The sequence below is a fragment of the Balaenoptera acutorostrata genome, chromosome 3 (assembly GCF_949987535.1).
Source record: "Balaenoptera acutorostrata chromosome 3, mBalAcu1.1, whole genome shotgun sequence".
NCBI classification, from domain to species: domain Eukaryota; kingdom Metazoa; phylum Chordata; class Mammalia; order Artiodactyla; family Balaenopteridae; genus Balaenoptera; species Balaenoptera acutorostrata.
In genome coordinates this window covers 144,079,442-144,098,984 of record NC_080066.1, presented here as the reverse complement: position 1 = coordinate 144,098,984, position 19,543 = coordinate 144,079,442, and the positions used below count along the sequence as shown (strand labels likewise).

General features: G+C 43.8%; 1 pseudogene; it reads right to left on the bottom strand.

Moving 5' to 3' along the window:
* Nucleotides 1–6,660: 6,660 nt before the first annotated feature.
* Nucleotides 6,661–12,144, bottom strand: LOC103017103 (nucleolar protein 56-like; annotated as a pseudogene).
* Between the last annotated feature and the right edge of the window lie 7,399 nt (nt 12,145–19,543).

Genomic DNA, 19,543 nt, shown 5'->3' with positions numbered 1-19,543 from the left:
GCAGGGTGGGGCCTCCACTGTGGTCTCTGGGACGGGTTGGGATCCTTCCACCCACCTACGCTCACATACACACACACAGGGTGGTCTTACCTATCAGATGTGGCATGAGGCTTTTTGCCTTCCAGCCTCCATTTTGTCACGGGTTGATTCATTTCTATACTCCCCAGACTTTCTCCACAGGAATCTTTGGAATTTCTCTGTTCCCTTCCTTTATAGCACTGCTTCTCAATAGGGTTGCTACTGCCCTCCAGGAGGAGTTTTAAAAAGGCACAGTGGCTGTTTTTGGTGGTCTCAGTGCTGGAGAGGGCACTATTGGCTTTTAGTAGGGAAAGATCAGGGAGGCCAGAAGTCCTCCTGCAATGTGCTGGAAAGTTCTACAGGAATTGTCTTATATTCCCCATGATGTCTGAGTGTCCCCTGACACATTCCTATAGGCAAAACAATCTATTTATAGTGTTTTGAGCCTTGAAACCTAACCCTACTCTACATATAAACACAATGGGATTTTTGCAAACTTTTATATGCCTAAATTTCCCACCACCCACCCCCCTGCCCCAGGAATACAACTACCATGTAAACAGAGGGAAAATTGCATTTTGCCTTGTGTAGAATTTTAGAGCATTCACCATTTTGGAAAATCACACCACCCACAGCAGCTCCACTCATGTTTTTTGAGTTTCCCATGGGACATAACTGTAGCAGTCTGTAACTGTGGTGCTCACATTCAAAGTGATGCTGTGTACAGGTGCAGGACACCTGACTTCTCTACTATAACTCTGAGTGCAGCCACAACTGAGAATTTACATTTTGAAAGACATAATATTTTATTATAAATTGGTTTCCTTTTCCCTTACATCACAGTTGGGCATTTGTTACATCATATTTTCCAAAGATGCCACACCAGTGTATACCACATGCCACATGCATATGCTTTTTACAACATGACATTGATATTACTCTATTGAGTTGGCAGAGGGGGGTGTTTGGTGTTCCCTTCCCTTGTATTTGGCTAGACCTTTGTAACTGCCTTGACCAACAGAATGTGGTAGAAGTATGCTATGTGACTTCTGAAATTAGGTGTAATGGTTAATTCTATGTGTCAAATTGGCTGGGCAACAGTGCCCAGATATTTGGTCAAACACTATTATGGATGTTTCTGTGAGGATTTTTGGGGGATGAGATTAACATTTAAGTCTGTAGACTTTGAGTAAAGCAGATTGCCCTCCATGGGTGGGCCTCATCCAATCAGTTGAAGGCTTGAATGGAACAAAAGACGGACCTCCTCCAAGCAAGGGGGAATTCTGCAGCAGACGACTTTTGGCCTTGAACTGTGGCATTGGCTCTTCTCTGGGTCTCCAGTCTACTGGCCCACTTTGCAGATTTGGACTTGCAGCCTCCATAATCACATGAACCTGTTCCTAAAAATAAATATATATATACAGTTGACCCTTGAACAATGCACGGATTAGGGGTGCTGATCTTCCACATAGTTGAAAATCTGCAGTTCCTCTGTATCCACGGTTCCGCATCCAAGGATTCAATCAACTGAGGATGGTGTCGTACTGTAGTATTTACTCTTGAAAAAAATCCTTGTATAAATCCTTGGACCCTTGCAGTTCAAACCCATGTTGTTCAGGGGTCAATTGTATATATATCTCTCCTACTGTTTTATTTTATTTTTCTCTCAAGTACTCTGACTAACACACCAGGTCATAAAAGGCAATGCGGCTTTCACCTTGCTCTCCCTTTTTCTCTGGGTACTTGCCTTTGGAAAGGAGCCACCATGTTGTGAGGAAGCCCACCAATGGCCTCAGTGAGGTTCCCAGCTGGCAACCAGTGTCAATCATCAGACATGTGACTGCAGGCGCCTTTGAATGACTCCAACCCCCAGCCTTCATCAACATCTGCCATCTGAAGCCCCTGATATCATGGGGCAGAGAATAGTCATCCTGTGTTTGGTCTGAATTCCTAACCATCAGAAATCTTGAGATAATAAATAAATATATTTGCTTCAAGACTTAGTTCAAAATTTTAATCTAAACGATTCAATACTTGAAAGACCAAGATGGATAGGGTCTCTAAAGAGGGTGAAGACTAAAATTGCAAGGAAGGCTTTGCTATCAAGTCTGTGAAAGCTGAGCACACCCTCCCTAATCGACGGACACCCCCACCCCCAGTGACTTCCTGAGCAGGTGCTTTAAGCCATGAGGCAGAGTAGGGCCCAAACCACACCCTCCAATGTCCGGCTTAGAGAGAAGCCACTTCCCCTCCCAGCAGCTACACACCTGACCCTCAGGGTCTGGCCACCCACATGCACCTTCAATCCCCACCTGCCTACATTTAAGGGACACTGGCCGGATTACCTGGCTGCTTTCCAGAACTTCTGAAATGAGAAGATTTAGATGGGCCACCTCCGGATCCAGAGTCATGCCCTCTGGAGGCCGAGAGGAAATTCAATCAAGCCCCAGGCTGTTCAGGAAGAGATAGAAGCTCGCCCCAGCCTGCTGCCACAAGGAACAGGAAACCCTGATTGTGAAGCAAGGGCTCTGTGCCAGAGCTTTCCTTCAGACTTCAACACTTTAGCTTGGGAATCTGAATTCAGGCCTAAGAAAATAATTCCAGCTAGTGGCTGGTCCCAAAGACAACAATGCCTATGATGACGGTGACATGGTCTCAAAGCAGAGCAGCCAGGAGGGAACCCGAGAGAGTCTCAGCCACAAAGCTGGACAGCCAGTGTTTAGTGCAATGACAGTTCATCATCCCCTTGAAACATGTGCTGGCAATAAAGATAGCTAGAGGTTATGGAGGGCTTCCTTGTGCCAGGTATCAAGGTAAGCTCTTTACCAACATTATCTCATCGAATTCTTAAAATATCCTCTGAAGTAAGTATAGTATTAGTTCCACTTTACAAATGAAGAAACTGAGACTTGGCCTGCGATGGAGGTCAGGTATGTTGGATTTTAAAACCCAACCTCCCACCCACTTTGCTGTTATCCTGCTTTCAGAGGCAGAGTGACTGTTCTCCACTTAACGACTTGAGTGTGTGTTTCCCAAGTTCAAGGACACACTCCAACATAACCACAGTACAACCATGACAATCAGGAAATTGACACTGATTCAAGAATACAATCTAGGACTTTCCTGGTGGTTCAGTGGTTGAGAGTCCGCCTGCCAATGCAGGGGACACGGGTTCGAGCCCTGGTCCGGGAGGACCCCACATGCCGCGGAGCAGCTGGGTCTGTGCGCCACAGCTGTTGAGCCTGCACTCTGGAGCTGGTGAGCCACAACTGCTGAAGCCTGCGTGCCTGGAGCCCGGGCACCGCAGAGAGAGAGGCCACCCCAATGAGAGGCCCACATACCCAGCGAGGAGTGGTCCCCGCTCCCTGCAACTGGAGAGGGCCCACGCGCAACAATGAAGACCCAGCGCAGCCAAAAATAAAAAAATAAATAAAATAAATAAATTTATTTTTTAAAAAAAGAATACCAACTACTCCACAGACCCTATTTAGAATCATGGTTGCATTCACTTGCCATGTCCCTTTAGTCTCTTTCAGTCTAGGGCAGCTCCTCAGGCTTTCCATGTCTTTCATGACCTTGACATTTTTGAAGAGCACAGGCCAGTCTCATTAGGGCATGCCCCTCAATTTGGGTTTGTCTGATGCTTCCTCATGATTTATGTATTTGAGGCAGGAATACCACAAAAAGGATGCCGTGCTCTTTTCAGAGCATTATATTAGGAGGCACATGACATCGATTTGTCCTGTTACTGGTAAACACACAGGGATTTTTACTAAGGACTTGGAGTCCTATATGAGAAGAAAGACTGCAAGAGCCTGGAATTCTGCCCCACACAACGAATGCTTTAATTACTCTGACCAGCGGGCCAGCCGGGCAGAGGCCAGACCTGGTCTCTAAGGGGAGCAACAGAATTGCTGGGAAGCTATTAGGACAGAGCAGGTTGTGTTGGCCAGGACTCCACTCCTCCTAGGGCAGGAACGTGAGTGGTTGGAAGGAATTCTCCAACAAGCCATTTGGAGAGGAGGGTAAGGCCCCACGAGGTATTCTCACACAGTTGGAAGAGCCAAGAGCTGGATGCTGGGTAAGAATAAGAATGAAGCTGATATAATAGGGGGAAGGAAAACAGGAAGCAAGGAAAAATGGGAAGGAGGAGAATAATGGGAGAAAACAGCATCATCCAAAGGGCTCAAAGTATTTGCTTCATGCACCTTCATGAGCATTTAAAAACATATATTTAGGAGAAAACCATAATTCAAAAAGATACATGCACTCCAATGTTCATAGCAGAACTATTTGCAATAGCCAAGACACAGAAGCAGCCTAAATGTCCATTGACAGATGAATGGATAAAGATGTGAGATATATATATATATATACACCCACACACATATATATTTATAAAACAGGATACTACTCAGCCATAAAAAGGAATGAAATTATGCCATTTGCAGCAACATGGAGGGACTTAGAAATTATCATACTAAGTGAAGTAAGCCAGAGAAAGACAAATATCATATGATATTGCTTATATGTGGAATCTAAAAAAAAATTGATACAGGGACTTCCCTGGTGGCGCAGTGGTTAAGAATCCGCCTGCCAATGCAGGGGACACGGGTTCGAGCCCTGGTCCGGGAAGATCCCACATGCCGCGGAGCAACTAAGCCTGTGTGCCGCAACTACTGAAGCTGGGCGCCTAGAGCCTGTGCTCCACAACAAAGAGAAGCCACCACAATTAGAAGCCCGCGCACCGCAACGAAGAGTAGCCCCCGCTCGCTGCAACTAGAGAAAGCCCGCGCACAGCAACGAAGACCTAACGCAGCCCTCCCCCACCCCCAGAAATGATACAAGTAAATGTACATACAAAACAGAAATAGACCCACAGACATAGAAAACGAACTTATGGTTACCAAAGGGGAAAGGGGTGGGGAGGGATAAATTAGGAGTTTGGGATTAACATATACATGCCACTGTATATAAAATAGACAACCAACAAGGACCTACTGTATAGCACAGGGTACTATACTCAGCATTTTGTAATAAACTGTAAGCGAAAAGAATCTGAAAAAAAAATATATATATGAATGTATAACTGAGCCACTTTGCTGTACACCTGCAACTAATACAACATTGTAAATCAACTATACTTCAATTTAAAAAATTAAAAATAAATAAATAAAAACATACATTTTTTTTTGATGTACTTCTTATTCACTAGACTTGGAGCCAAAAAACCTGTGTTAATCCCAGATCGTTGGGTCATTTACTCAGTCTTGCTGTTTCTCAGTTTTCTCATCTGGAGAAAATACCTCCCAGCATTGCACTGAGACCCCCCCACCTCGTCACATATTCAGGCACTGTTGATGGTGCATCTGCTGTGTGGCCCCACTGTTTCTTGGGCTGGGAATGCAGCAGAGAACAAAACAGAAAAGAATGCGTGCCTCCAAGAAGCTGTCGTTCTCGGGGGCAGGCTTCCAGAGTGTTCTCTAAACTATCGAGCACTATGCACAGTTAAGGAATTCCTGCTCTTGAAGGTAACAGTGAGTGTGAGCTGTGTATTACAGAGTGGGAACTAAGTCACAGAGCACAGGTGAGCAATGGTGGCCCTAAGCAGAGAAGGGAGGTCACCTCCCAATTCTGTTCAGACTCTGTTACCTGTGGAAGGAAACGTGCCCATCTGAAAACCTGACTTGGCTGATGAAAGCAGAAGAGCTCTGGAAGAATAGTCGTGAAGCTTCCCTTGGAGAAGGATTACAGACAAACTTTTTCTCAGCCACAGCTGCTGAGTCAGGAGCAAACTGGGCCTCTGTGTGATCTGGGGAGTCTGGAGATAGCGATCCTGTTGGGGGAAAATTTGCTCCCTGCATTCAGTCTTTGGCTCCCTCTTGCCTTTCTGACTTTCTCTTAAATCCATGCCTTTCTTAAATCTGGTTCCTCCTCACACCTTCCCAAACGCACACAAGCACTGGCACACACATAAACATTTCAGTCATCATGCTTTCCAGTCGGATTACGATACTAAGCAGCTACCACCCTTTCCATTTTCTCACCTTTCTCTTGCACTTTACAGAGAGCCAATTTACATGCAAAAAAAATGTTTTTAACAGAAGCACACAGAGCACTCACTTAAAACATTTATTTTTATTGTGGTAAAATATATTGGGTTGGCCAAAAAGTTCGCTGGGTTTTCCCTACCATCGTATGGAAAAATCCGAACGAACTTTTTGGCCAAACCAATACATAACACAATATTTATCTTTTTAAACATTTGTGGGGGGTTTTTTTTGGTTTTGCTTTTGTTTCTTTGTTGTTTTTTATTTGTTTGGCTGAGCTGGGTCTTAGTTGCGACACGTGAACTCTTAGTTGCGGTATGCAAACTCTTAGTTGTGGCATGTGGGATCTAGTTCCCTGACCAGGGATCAAACCCGGGCCCCCTGCATTGGGAGCATGGAGTCTTAGCCACTGGACCACCAGGGAAGTCCCTCTCTTTAAACATTTGTAAGCATACAATTCAGTAGCATTAAATACATTCCCAAGGTTGTGTAACCATCATCACTATATATATCTAAAACTTTTTCTTTTTTTACTCTTGTGTATTTGTTTTTATTGGGATATAGGGGATGGGTTGGGAGATACCTCTGTGGGTTATGCCCCAGCAGGGAAATGTCCATCCTCATCTCCCTGGGATAGCTTTTGGAATGTTTTCTTTTTCTTGGAGCTGCTGCCCTTGCTGCCAGCAGCCTCTTCAGCGGCTGAGTGGCTCCTCCCTGGAAGAGAATGTCTTCTTTTTCTTGGGGGCACTCTTGTTTCCTGACCCTTCAGGGTCGGTCGCTAACTGGTTCCTTTTTGGGGAAAGATTTCTTCCTCTTGGGAAGACTTCCACTGCCAGCTGTCTCTTCAAGATCACTCCTGAGCACTTCCTCCTTGAAAAAACATTTCTTTTTCTTGGGTTTGGAGAAAGAGACAGACGGATGTTCCATCTCATCCTCCTGAGGAGTCTTCTGGGGCTTTTGCTTTGTCTTCTTTTTGTGTCTTTCACTTGTCCCCTCACACTCCCCCTGGATACCACTACTGTTTTCTGAAGATGCCAGGGCCATGGCGGCCAGTCGTCCCTTCCTTCTTCAAGCATTTCTTCTCCTGACTAGCTTCCTAGTAATCTTAGCAGCTGCTCCCTCTGCCTGAACCATTGCCTCCTTCACGGTATCCAGATTCTCTCATGGACTCTCTCCAGTCTCATAGAAAGACAGCTGCTCCTCCACTTGTTCTTTTTTTTTTTTTTTTTTAACATCTTTATTGGAGTATAATTGCTTTAAATGGTGTGTTAGTTTCTGCTTTATAACAAAGTGAATCAGTTATACATATACATATGTTCCCATATCTCTTCTCTCTTGCGTCTCCCTCCCTCCCACCCTCCCTATCCCACCCCTCTAGGTGGTCACAAAGCACAGAGCTGATCTCCCTGTGCTGTGCGGTTGCTTCCCACTAGCTATCTATTTTACGTTTGGTAGTGTATATATGTCCATGCCACTCTCTCACTTTGTCACATCTTACCCTTCCCCCTCCCCATATCCTCAAGTCCATTCTCTAGTAGGTCTGTGTCTTTATTCCCGTCTTGCCACTAGGTTCTTCATGACCTTTGTTTTTTTCCCTTAGATTCCATATATGTGCATTAGCATACTGTATTTGTTTTTCTCTTTCTGACTTACTTCACTCTGTATGACAGACTCTAGGTCCATCCACCTCACTACAAATAACTCCATTTCGTTTCTTTTTATGGCTGAGTAATATTCCATTGTATACATGTGCCACATCTTCTTTATCCATTCATCCTATGATGGACACTTAGGTTGCTTCCATGTCCTGGCTATTGTAAATAGAGCTGCAGTGAACATTGTGGTACACGACTCTTTTTGAATGATGGTTTTCTCAGGGTATATGCCCAGTAGTGGGATTGCTGGGTCGTATGGTAGTTCTATTTGTAGTTTTTTAAGGAACCTCCATACTGTTCTCCCTCCACTTGTTCTGGAAGCTCTTCCCCAAATACACTCGTGGGCACCAATTCGTGAGGCAATACCGCATTTCGTTGCCAGGTATCGGGACATGCGGCCTTTGTTCTTGGCAGCTGCTCGGCCGATGAAGACAGAGTGGAAAACGAGACCATATTTTGGGGTGTAACCCTTTGTCTTCAAGGCTCCAGAAACTAGGTCCCTTTGCTGGGCCCAGGGAATCACTCAGACATCAGGACTGGCCATACCTACAACTTTTCATTGTCTCCAACAAAAACTCTGTATCTATTAAACAATAAATCCCACTTTTTTCTTCCCCCCCCCACCCCCAGCCCCTGGTAACCTCTATTCTACTTTCTGTCTATGAATTAGCCTGTCTTCGGTACCTCATATAAGTGGAATCATACAATATTTGCCCTTTTGTGTCTGGATTATTTTTTCTGGTGTAATGCTTTCGTCTCATCTGAGTTTTAGCATATATCAAAATTTCATTCCTTTTTATGGCTGAATCACATATATATATGTGTGTGTGTATATATATATATAGTCACATTTTGTTTCTCCATTCATCTGTTGATGGATATTTGGGTTGCTTCCACCTTTTGGCCATTATGACTAATGCTGCTGTGAACATGGGTGTGCAAATATCTGCTCGAGCCTCTGCCTGCAGTTCTTTGGGATATATACCCAGAAACGGCATGCTGTGGCGCACATCAAAAGGCCACTTCCTTTGCAGATGATTCCATGTCGCCGAGTGTGCAAGCTGCCTCTCCAAACTGAACACTTCGTGTGGGCTTCACTATGTATATGAACCACATGGAAACTAACGCCACGACCTTCACCACACCATGTTTCTTGTGGATTCAGACTTCTGGCTGGGCAGGTCCTTAAGGATTATCTAGGGCAACCCTCTCAACTTCCAGATGAGGAAAGTAGGACTCAGTGAGGTTAAGTGCCCCGTGGAAAGACACTGAGTGAGTAAATAGCAGAACTGAAATTCAAACCCATGTGTCCTGATGCCAGCCTAGCCCCTCCCTGGTGTCACACCGCCTCTCATTTCCATAAGTCGGCTTCCTTTTGCTTCAGCTGCGCAGTCTTTACTTATTTGGGAAATCATTATGTTCCCATTCTTTTTAAACTTCTCCAATAGTTCTGCAGTTTCCAATTCTGAAGGCTAAAATTATTATGTGGTACCAAATGAGGTAGACATTAACTGCGTAACATGGGAGAGATGCCACAAATCCCACTGCTGAAACATAAGCTTCTTTCTTATTTTATAAAACTTTCCATTAGCTGGTTTCCCAAATAAGAGTGTTGCTTCCTGGTTTCTGTGGTGATTTCTAAAATTTTGCTCAAACATTAATATCCGTATGAGACCGAACACAAATTCAAAAAACCAGAGGTTTGTGATGACCAGAGCTATTACAGCTTGTGATGGACCCTGCATCCACCAAGTACTTGCCCAGCTCTCCATCACAGCTGACCAGGGCCACAGATCAAAAGGCTCCAGATCCACCTGGGTTTCCGTTTTGGGGTTAACATGAACGCAGCTGCTTGGTTTTATTCGTAGTCATTGAGTTTTTTCTGCTGATCATGTTTTTTAAATTTTATTTTATTTTTAAGGGCAGTTTTAGGTTCACAGCCAAATTGGAAGGATGGTACAGAGAGTTCCCATATACCTCCTGCCTCCACAAATGCATAGCCTCCCCCATTATCAACAGCCCCCCCACCAGAGTGGTGTATTTGTTACAAGTGATGAACCCACATTGACACAACATAATTACACAAAGTCCATTGGTGTTGCACATCCTATGGGTTTGGACAAATGTATAATAACATGTATCCATCATTATAGTATCATGCAGAGTATCTTCATGGCCCTAAAAAATCCTCTGTGTGTTCATTGCTTTTTTTGTTTTGTTTTGGTTTTTTTTTTTTGGACATAGTTCATCCTTCTCTAAACCAACCACCCTCAGAGGCATTGCAACTTCCTCTCTTCCATCCATAAGTCACCTTAAAGCACACTAGTGGTTTCCAGGACTTCCCCAGTGTTTTTCTAGATGTGTCTGATGAAAATGTACAGGCTTTCCTGGAAGAGGTCTAACTGATCTCTTCACTCAACTTGAATTCAATTCCACAAACCCTGTAGATGTAGTAGGGAGGGTGGTCCCAGACTCTAGAACGAGACTGCTCTGGTCCACATCCCAGCTCTTGTCTTTGCCCTCCAGCAAGTTACCTAACCTCTTTGTATCTCATTTTTCTCATCTGAAAAATGGGGATGATAATAATATAACCTACCTCATTAGGTAACTATGAGAATTAATTGAGTTAATACATGTATTGGTTCTGAAAAAATGTCTGGTATACATTGTAAGTGTTAAACAAATTATTGACAAAACTCCTGACAACCCCAAGCCAGGCATTGCCAGGTTTTGGGGACATAAAGATGAATAAAACACAGATTCTGATTTCAAGAGGATTATTCAGAGGAGAACCAAAAAAAATACATACATAGAAAAATATCAATAGCAACATTTCATACCCTTATCATGAACATTTTTAAAAATTTATTTATTTACTTTTATTTTTGGCTGCTTTGGGTTTTTGTTGCTGTGCGCAGGCTTTCTCTAGTTGCAGCAGGTGGGGGCTACTATTCATTGCGGTGTGCGGGCTTCTCATTGAGGTGGCTTCTCTTATTGCAGAGCACAGGCTCTAAGCGTGCGGGCTTCAGTAGTTGTGGCATGCAGGCTCTAGAGCACAGGCTCAGTAGTTGTGGCGCGCGGGCTTAGTTGCTCTGCGGCATGCGGGATCTTCCCGGACCAGGGCTCGAACCCATGTCCCCTGCATTGGCAGGTGGATTCCTAACCACTGCACCACCAGGAAGCGCTATCATGAACATTTTTACAGAAGGTAATACTATGTCATTTTTGTGTTCCATATGGTAATGTGTTGCTATAGCATTAGCTTTGAATACCACTGAATAAATAATTTTCATTTAGAATTTTTAAATGCCACCATCCTTTAATTCATCTGCACATTGAGCATCTACTATGTTCTAGGCACTGTATTAGGCACTTAGGGTATAAATGTGATACAGACACAAAATGTTAACGCACCATTCTTCCCAGCCTTCCCTCTTCCTCCACCCTCTGGGCCCCACTCGAGAGTCTTTGCGGCTGCCTATCTGGTTCCTGGGGCTTCGAGAGTCTTTGCGGCTGCCTATCTGGTTCCTGGGGCTTCAAGGCAAAGAGGAGAGTTGAGACTTGAGAGAAGTTGACTTAAGCTACATAGTTGAGGTGGGGAGGGGGTGACAGGAGAGATGGGAGGATTTGAGTGAGTTTGGAAGAAGAGAGATTTTGGTGTGATGAGTGATAACTTTGGGGAAATAGATGAGTGAAGAGGAACTTTAGAACTTTTGCTGGGCACTGGGCAATGTAAGTCCTTTTTCCTTGCCTCTTCTAGAGACTTCAGTCAAGACTCTAATTGCTTTTCAGTGCTTTTGGATGTGAAACTGGTACTTCTTTTGAATATGGTACCATACCAAGGCTGGCTGCACTAGCCAGCTTCTGAGAAGGTCCCCAGTGAGCCTTGTCTCCTGGTATTCAAGCTCTTGTATCGTTCCCTCCCACACTGAATAGGGATAAACTGTGTAACAGTAGGATATTGTAGAAAGGAAAGAGTGGACCATATGAGGTTGTATCCTAAAAGACATTGTAGGGGCTTCCCCGGTGGCGCAGTGGTTGAGAGTCTGCCTGCCAATGCAGGGCACACGGTTCGAGCCCTGGTCTGGGAGGATCCCACATGCCGCGGAGCAGCTGGGCCCGTGAGCCACAACTACTGAGCCTGCGCGTCTGGAGCCTGTGCCCCGCAACGAGAGAGGCCGCGACAGTGAGGGGCCCGCGCACCGCGATGAAGAGTGGTCCCCGCTTGCCACAACTAGAGAAAGCCCTCGCATAGAAACGAAGACCCAACACAGCCAAAAGAATAAATAAAATAAGTCAGGAGCTCTTTAAAAAAAAAAAAAAGACATTGTAGCTTCTACTTCACTCTGTGGGTCACTTACCCCAGGTAAGTCAGCTGCCATGTTGTGAGGATACTCAAGCAGTCCTATGAGGAAGTCCATGTGGGCAAGAACCAGCTCCCACTCCCACCCCACCAAGAGCCAACACGTGAGTGAGACTTCCTGGAAGTGCATCCCCCAGCCACAGCCAAGAAGTGGAGCCTATAGCCTTGGCTGACTGTTTGCAGCAACCTCATGAGAGACCCCCAGGCCAGAACCACTCAGCTAAGCCACTCCCAAATTCTTGACCTGTGTGAGATAGTAAACATTGACTGTTATTTTTTTATTTTTTTTTTTATTTATGGCTGTGTTGGGTCTTCGTTTCTGTGCGAGGGCTTTCTCTAGTTGCGGCAAGCGGGGACCACTCTTCATCGCAGTGCGCAGGCCTCTCACTATCGCGGCCTCTCCTTGTGGAGCACAGGCTCCAGACGCGCAGGCTCAGTAATTGTGGCTCACGGGCCCAGCTGCTCCGCGGCACGTGGGATCTTCCCAGACCAGGGCTCAAACCCGTGTCCCCTGCATTGGCAGGCAGATTCTCAACCACTGTGCCACCAGGGAAGCCCTGACTGTTAATTTTAAATGTCTAAGTTCTGGGGTAATTTGTTTTGCAGCAATAGATAACTAAAACACTGAGGGTGAGGTGGCCCAGCTTTATTGAGGTTACGCAAGTACACCTGAGTTTCCCACCTCAGCCCATGAGTACAAAAGGGGACACAGCAACAGGGATACTTGGATTTCGCTGCTCTCTTGCCTCTTCTGCCAAAGACCTGGACTTGCAATTCTGTAAATTAGCTGTTTCCCTCTCCCATAGGAAAATAAAGAGTATGTTTGTGAATTGGGAGAAGAGGGATAGTTCTCGCGTGCGTTTAAGAACTTCCCTATGTGCTGTTTGGCTGTCTTTCACTGGGTACTGCTTATGGATGTTAAGATACCATGTCTCCTGCTAGGTACCACTATGTCACCAGGGGTCAGTGCCCCTGGCCAAGCACCAAAGTCTCCCACATGGCATCACCTCTACTTTCCAAGTATTGCTTCTGAAGAACTCACTGGACCAAAGCTGGGAGATGCTCTGTGATGAAGTGGCAGGAAGATAATTCTCTCCTCTTCACTGTGCTGCCCTTGAGCTACAGTTTTACAGAGATTTTACTAAAATAATTCTATTTTTACTCCCAACCCTCTCTCTCCTTAGGTCTCAGACATGTATCCATGGGTTGGATGGGGACAGAATCAAGTGACTGCTGTTATCAGGAGCCTCACCATCCTTTAGTGATTCAGACTTTGTTACTAGGCCAAGCTCAGCATGGCTACGGGTAGCTCTAGGCTGAGATCATGCCAGTTTGGCAATGCTAAGGAAGAAAAGAACTTCCCAGGAAAGGGCTCTAGTTGGCTGGGCGGGGTCTCATGACCACCTCTTGGGCTGTAGTGAGGGGGAAGCCAGGGAGCTGTGACAGGCAGCTGCCAGGGTCTGAATGTTTGTGTCTCCTCAAAGTTCATACGTTCCCATCCTGACCCCCCAAGATGATGGTATTAGGAAGTGGGGCCTTTGGGAGGTGTTTAAGTCATGAATAAGGAGCCCTCATAAATGGGATTAGTGCCTTATAAAAGCTATCCCACAGAGATCCCTTGCCTGCTTCCACCCTGTGAGGACACAGCAAGAAGGCATCAGATACGAACAAGGAAGAGGGCTCGCACCCAAACACGACCGTGCTGGCACCCTGATCCTGGACTTCCAGCCTCCAGAAGTATGAGAAATACATTTCTGTTGTTTATAATCCACCTAGTCTGTGGGTTTTTTTTTTTTTTTTTTTTAACCAACCAGCACCATCTGATGATGGTGTTAATATTTTCTTGTCTTAACATCTTTACTGGAGTATGATTGCTTTACAATGGTGTGTTAGTTTCTGCCGTATAACAAAGTGAATCAGCTATACATATACATACAGCAGCCCAAATGGACTAAAACAGCAGCTTCACCAGGAACACGTGGAGCTTGCGGAAGGAAGGAGGCACACTCTTACCCTCAAAGCAGTGGTTCCACTGCTGGAGGTCAGACCGGGATGCCTAGCCAGGTCTGGAAACCAGAGGACGGCCAAAAGCTCGACTACCTCATGTAGCCTGACACAAAAATGCACTGTGGTCGTACTACTCAGCCATGAAAAAGAATGAAATAATGCCATTTGCAGCAACATGGATGGACCTAGGGATTATCATACTAAGTGAAGTAAGTCACACAGAAAAAGACAAATATCATATGATATCACTTCTATGGGGAATCTAAAAAAAAATGATACAAATGAACTTATTTACAAAACAGAAACAGAGGGACTTCCCTGGTGGCGCAGTGGTTAAGAATCTGCCTGCCAGTGCAGGGAACATGGGTTTGAGCCCTGGTCTGGGAAGATCCCACATGCCACAGAGCAACTAAGCCCATGCGCCACAACTACTGAGCCTGCGTACTAGAGCCCACGAGCCACGACTACTGAGCCCATGTGCCACAACTACTGAAGCCCGTGTGCCTAGAGCCGCTGCTCAGCATCAACAGAAGCCACCGCAATGAGAAGCCTGTGCACCGCAACAAAGAGTAGCCCCCACTCGCCGCAAATAGAGAAAGCCCGCGAGCAGCAACGAAGACCCAACACAGCCAAAAATAATTAATTAATTAATTAATTAAAAAAAAAAAAACAGAAACAGATTCACAGGCATGGAAAACAAACTTATGATTACTGAAGGGGAAAGTGTAGGGAGGCATAAATTAGGAGTTAGGGATTAACAGATACATACTACTATATATAAAATAGATAAACAACAAGGACCTACTGTATAGCACAGGGAACTATATTCAATATTTTGTAATAACCTGCAATGGAAAAAAATGTGAAAAAAGAAATATAGAGATAGAGATATATATAACTGAATCACTTAGCTGTATACCTGAAACTAACACAACATTGTAACTCAACTATACTTCAATTTTTGTTTTTTTTTTTCATTTTTTTTTTCTTCTTCTTCAATTTTTGTTTTTAAAAAGGTCTTCCCTATTTAAAAAACTGCACTGTGTTCATGTTAAATGATGCATTGAGGATTTAACCAGCCATATCCGGAAAGTGGGGATTTTATAGGACAAGTGGTCTGGTTTCTTCAACAAATAAATGTGAAGAAGACAAGGGAGGGGTGTAAGGGAAAACTGACAATGGATTAAAAGATACTTAAGAGACATATTAACCAAATGCAGTGTGTGAACTTATTTAGATTATGATGTGAAAAATCCAACTGTAAAAAGCCTTTTTTTTAAGATAACAGAGGAATTTTAAACACAGATTGGGTATTAGGTGAAATTAAAGAGTTATTAATTTTGTTAGATATGATAATTCTATTATAGATATGGCTTTAATAAAGCTCTTATCTGTTAGAGGTTCATATTGAAGCATTTACAGATGAAATGATATGCTGACTAGTATTTGCTTTAAAATGCTTTACCGTGGGGTCAGCAAATTTTTTCTGTGAAAGGCCAGATAGCAAATATTTTAAGCATGTGGCCCACATGATTTCTGTCACAACTACTCACCCTTGCTGGTGTGATGCAAAAGCAGGTATAGACAATACAGAAACGAATGGGCATGGCTGTGTTCCAATAAAACTTTTTTTACAAAAAGAGGAGGCAAGTTGGATTTGGCCCATGGTTTTCGCCAATCCCAGCTCTAATGCAAGGAAAGGAGAGGAGCAGATAAGTGAAAAAGATTAACAAAATGTTGATAATTGTTGAAGTTGGATGAAGAGTACATGGTGGTTCATTACACTATTTTCTCTATTTTCTCTATTTTGAATATTTCCATAATAAAAAATTCAAGCACCCTGAAGAGATCTTTTTGGAAGGAAAGAGAAGTGTTTGCCTTTGACCTCTCTACTTATCTCCTCCACTTTATTTTTGCCTGTCTTTTTCTCAGATCTGTTTCACACGCCCATGCACACACATGCTTCCGCTCTGATGTATTTTTTAATCAAAATGAACTTCCTAGACAGCCCCGTCCTGATGAGGAATGCAGCGGAATTCTATGGCAAATCCTCATGATGGGGTCTCATATTCTTTCCCAGGAGAACCACAGGCCGTTTCCTTTCAGAGCTTTTATACCCTTGTAAACATTTTTCCTAAAATGGAGATTCCAGGCCTCCGGGCCGAAGCACATCACCCTTAGGGAAGCATTGTTGTTTTCTTATTTCTCAGAAGGAAATAGGAATGTCCCGGGGAGGATTAGAAAATTACCAGACAGATCTGGTGAATGGCTGGGAACATGGACCGGAGGGTGGAATCTGGTCAGAACATCTGGGAGTTCAAAGAAAGAAGTGTTCAGCTATTCCTCAGCCTCCATAAATTCTTTTAAAAGTAGATAATTATGAAACAGACAGAACACAGTGAAGCATGTTGTCAGAGGAAAGGAATTACATACATCTCACTTGTAACTGCTTTGAATGTGTAGGCTGAGCACATAACGTCATTTCAAATCAGGGGCTGACGATCTACTGAGGAAAGAGGAGCCCTTGACCCTTTTGTTCCCAGATCCTTCAGCGGATGACAGGGGCACCTGCAAAAGCTGGCCCTATCTTCCACCTGCAGGAACAGAATGCTCTCCATCTGTCCTCCGTCAGTATCAGCCCCTGAGCCTCTGCCCCTACCCAGAATGATTTCTCCCTTGATTTACCCAAGCCCCACCCTCCACTTGCAGCTCTTGTAGTTGGGAAAAGGTCTTTCCCAACAGCACCAGCTCCTGGTGGCCTCTCCTAATGAGCTTCTCCAGTACATTCTGATGGTACCACCTGTTATCACTTAATTGTATTGCTCTGTGTACCACCGAGGAGAAGTAATGCTGGCTGCTGAACTGGATGAACCCCAAATTCTCAGTGACTTAACACAAAAAGTAGGTGTTAAGTGGGTGTTCCTGACCAGGTAAGCTTTCACATGATCATTCAGGGTTCCCCAAGCCCCCTCTATTCTGTGGCTCCACCCTCTTCTGGTCCTTGGAGTCTTTGCTGTTTACTTGGCAGATGAGGAAAGAGAGCATAGGGAAGTTCCACTTACTTCTTTTATACAATATCATGTCTGTGAGATTCATCCACATTGTGGCTTGAAGCAGTAGTTCATTCTCTTTTGTTACTGTATAATATTCCATTCACGAATATACCACAATTTATACATTCTACTGCTGATGGGCATTTGGATTGTTTTCAGTTTTGGACTATTATCAACAAGCTATTATGAAGTGTCTTTTGGTGTACATATCTATACATTTCTTTTTAAAAAATATTTATTTATTTATTTGGCTGTGCCGGGTCTTAGTTGTGGCATGCGGGATCTTCATTGAAACGTGCAAACTCTTAGTTGCAGCATGCATGTGGGATCTAGTTCCCTGACCAGGGATCAAACCCAGGTCCCCCACATTGGGAGTGTGGAGTCTTAGCTACTGGACCACCAGGGAAGTCCCTATCTATACGTTTCTGTTGGGTATATACCTAGCAGTAAAATTGCTGGGTCAGAAAGCATGCACACATTAAACTTCACGAGGTATTGCCAGTTTTCCAAAGTGGTTATACAAATTTACACGCCCATCAGCATTTCATGAGACTTCCAGCTGCTCCATATACCCGTCACCACTTGGTACTGTCTTGTCTTTCTCATTTAGCCATTCTGGTGTGAGTGCAGCGGTATCTCATTGTGGTTTTAATTTGCATTTTCCTAAAAACTAATGGTATTGAACACCTTTTAAAGGCTCATTGGCCTCTTCAGTATTCTCTTTTGAGAACTTCCTGTTCAAGTCTTTGGTCAACTTCTCTTTTGGGTATTCTGTCTTTTTCTTATTCTGGATATGAATTCTTTGTCAGTTATATGGATTGCAATTATATTCTCACACTCTGTGGCTTGCCTTTTCACTCGCTTCATGGTTTTTTTTTTAACATCTTTATTGGAATATAATTGCTTTACAATGGTGTGTTAGTTTCTGCTTTATAACAAAGTGAATCAGCTATACATATACATATACCCCCATATCCCCACCCTCTTGCATCTCCCTCCCACCCTCCCTATCCCACCCCTCTAGGTGGTCACAAAGCACAGAGCTGATCTCCCTGTGCTATGCAGCTACTTCCCACTAGCCATCTATTTTACATTTGGTAGTGTATATATGTCCATGCCACTCTCTCACTTTGTCCCAGCTTACCCTTCCCCCTCCCTGTGTCCTCAAGTCCATTCTCTTCATCTGCGTCTTTATTCCTGTCCTGTCCCTAGTTTCATCAGAACCATTTTTTTTTAAATTTAGATTCCATATATATGTGTTAACATACGGTATTTGTTTTTTTTTAATAAAAAAATTGTAATGAAATATGGAGTACAATCTTTTCTTTAATGGGCGGGACTTTTTGTGTCCTGTTAAAGAAATCATTGCCGGGCTTCCCTGGTGGCGCAGTGGTTGAGAATCTGCCTGCCAATGCAGGGGACACGGGTTCGAGCCCTGGTCTGGGAAGATCCCACATGCCGCGGAGCAACTAGGCCCGTGAGCCACAACTACTGAGCCTGCGCGTCTGGAGCCTGTGCTCCGCAACAAGAGAGGCCGCGACAGTGAGAGGCCCGCGCACCGCGATGAAGAGTGGCCCCCGCTCGCCGCAACTAGAGAAAGCCCACGCACAGCAACGAGGACCCAACACACCCCAAAATAAATAAATAAATAAATAAATTTATAAAATAAAAAAAAAAAAAAAAAAAAAAGAAATCATTGCCTATCCCAGGGTCACAAAGATATTCTTCCATGTTTCCTTTGTTATCTTTTGGAAACTTTATTGTTTTACTTTTCACATTTATGTCTATAATTTAGCTGTAATTTATTTCTGTGTTTGGTATGATATAGGAGTCAAGGTTTTTCTCATTTGAATACCCAGGGGGTCAGCACTATTTACTGAAAAGACCATCATTCCCCTGCTGTATTACAGTGTATCTTTGTTGCAAATCAGTTAATTACACAAGTGTGGGTCAATTTGGGGGACTCTATTTTATTATTTTAGTCCCTTTGTGTATCCTTTTACTGATACCACATAGTTTTATTTTTTTTAATTTTTGAATTTTATTTTATTTTTTTATACAGCAGGTTCTTACTAGTCATCAATTTTATACACATCAGTGTATACATGTCAATCCCAATCACCCAATTCATCACACATAGTTTTAATTATGATGTGATAGTTTACAAATCAGTAATTTACATCCTCTAACTTTGTTCTTACTCAAGATTGTCTTTGCTGTTCTTGGTACTTTGCATTTCACAATTTGCTTGCCAGTTTTCACACACACATATAAATCTGTGGGGATTTTGCTTGGGATTGAATTGAATCTACAGGTAAAACTGGGAAGAGTTAACAACTTTACAATATTCTTCCAATCTATGAACATGGTATATAACTCCTCTTTCTTCCTTCTTCA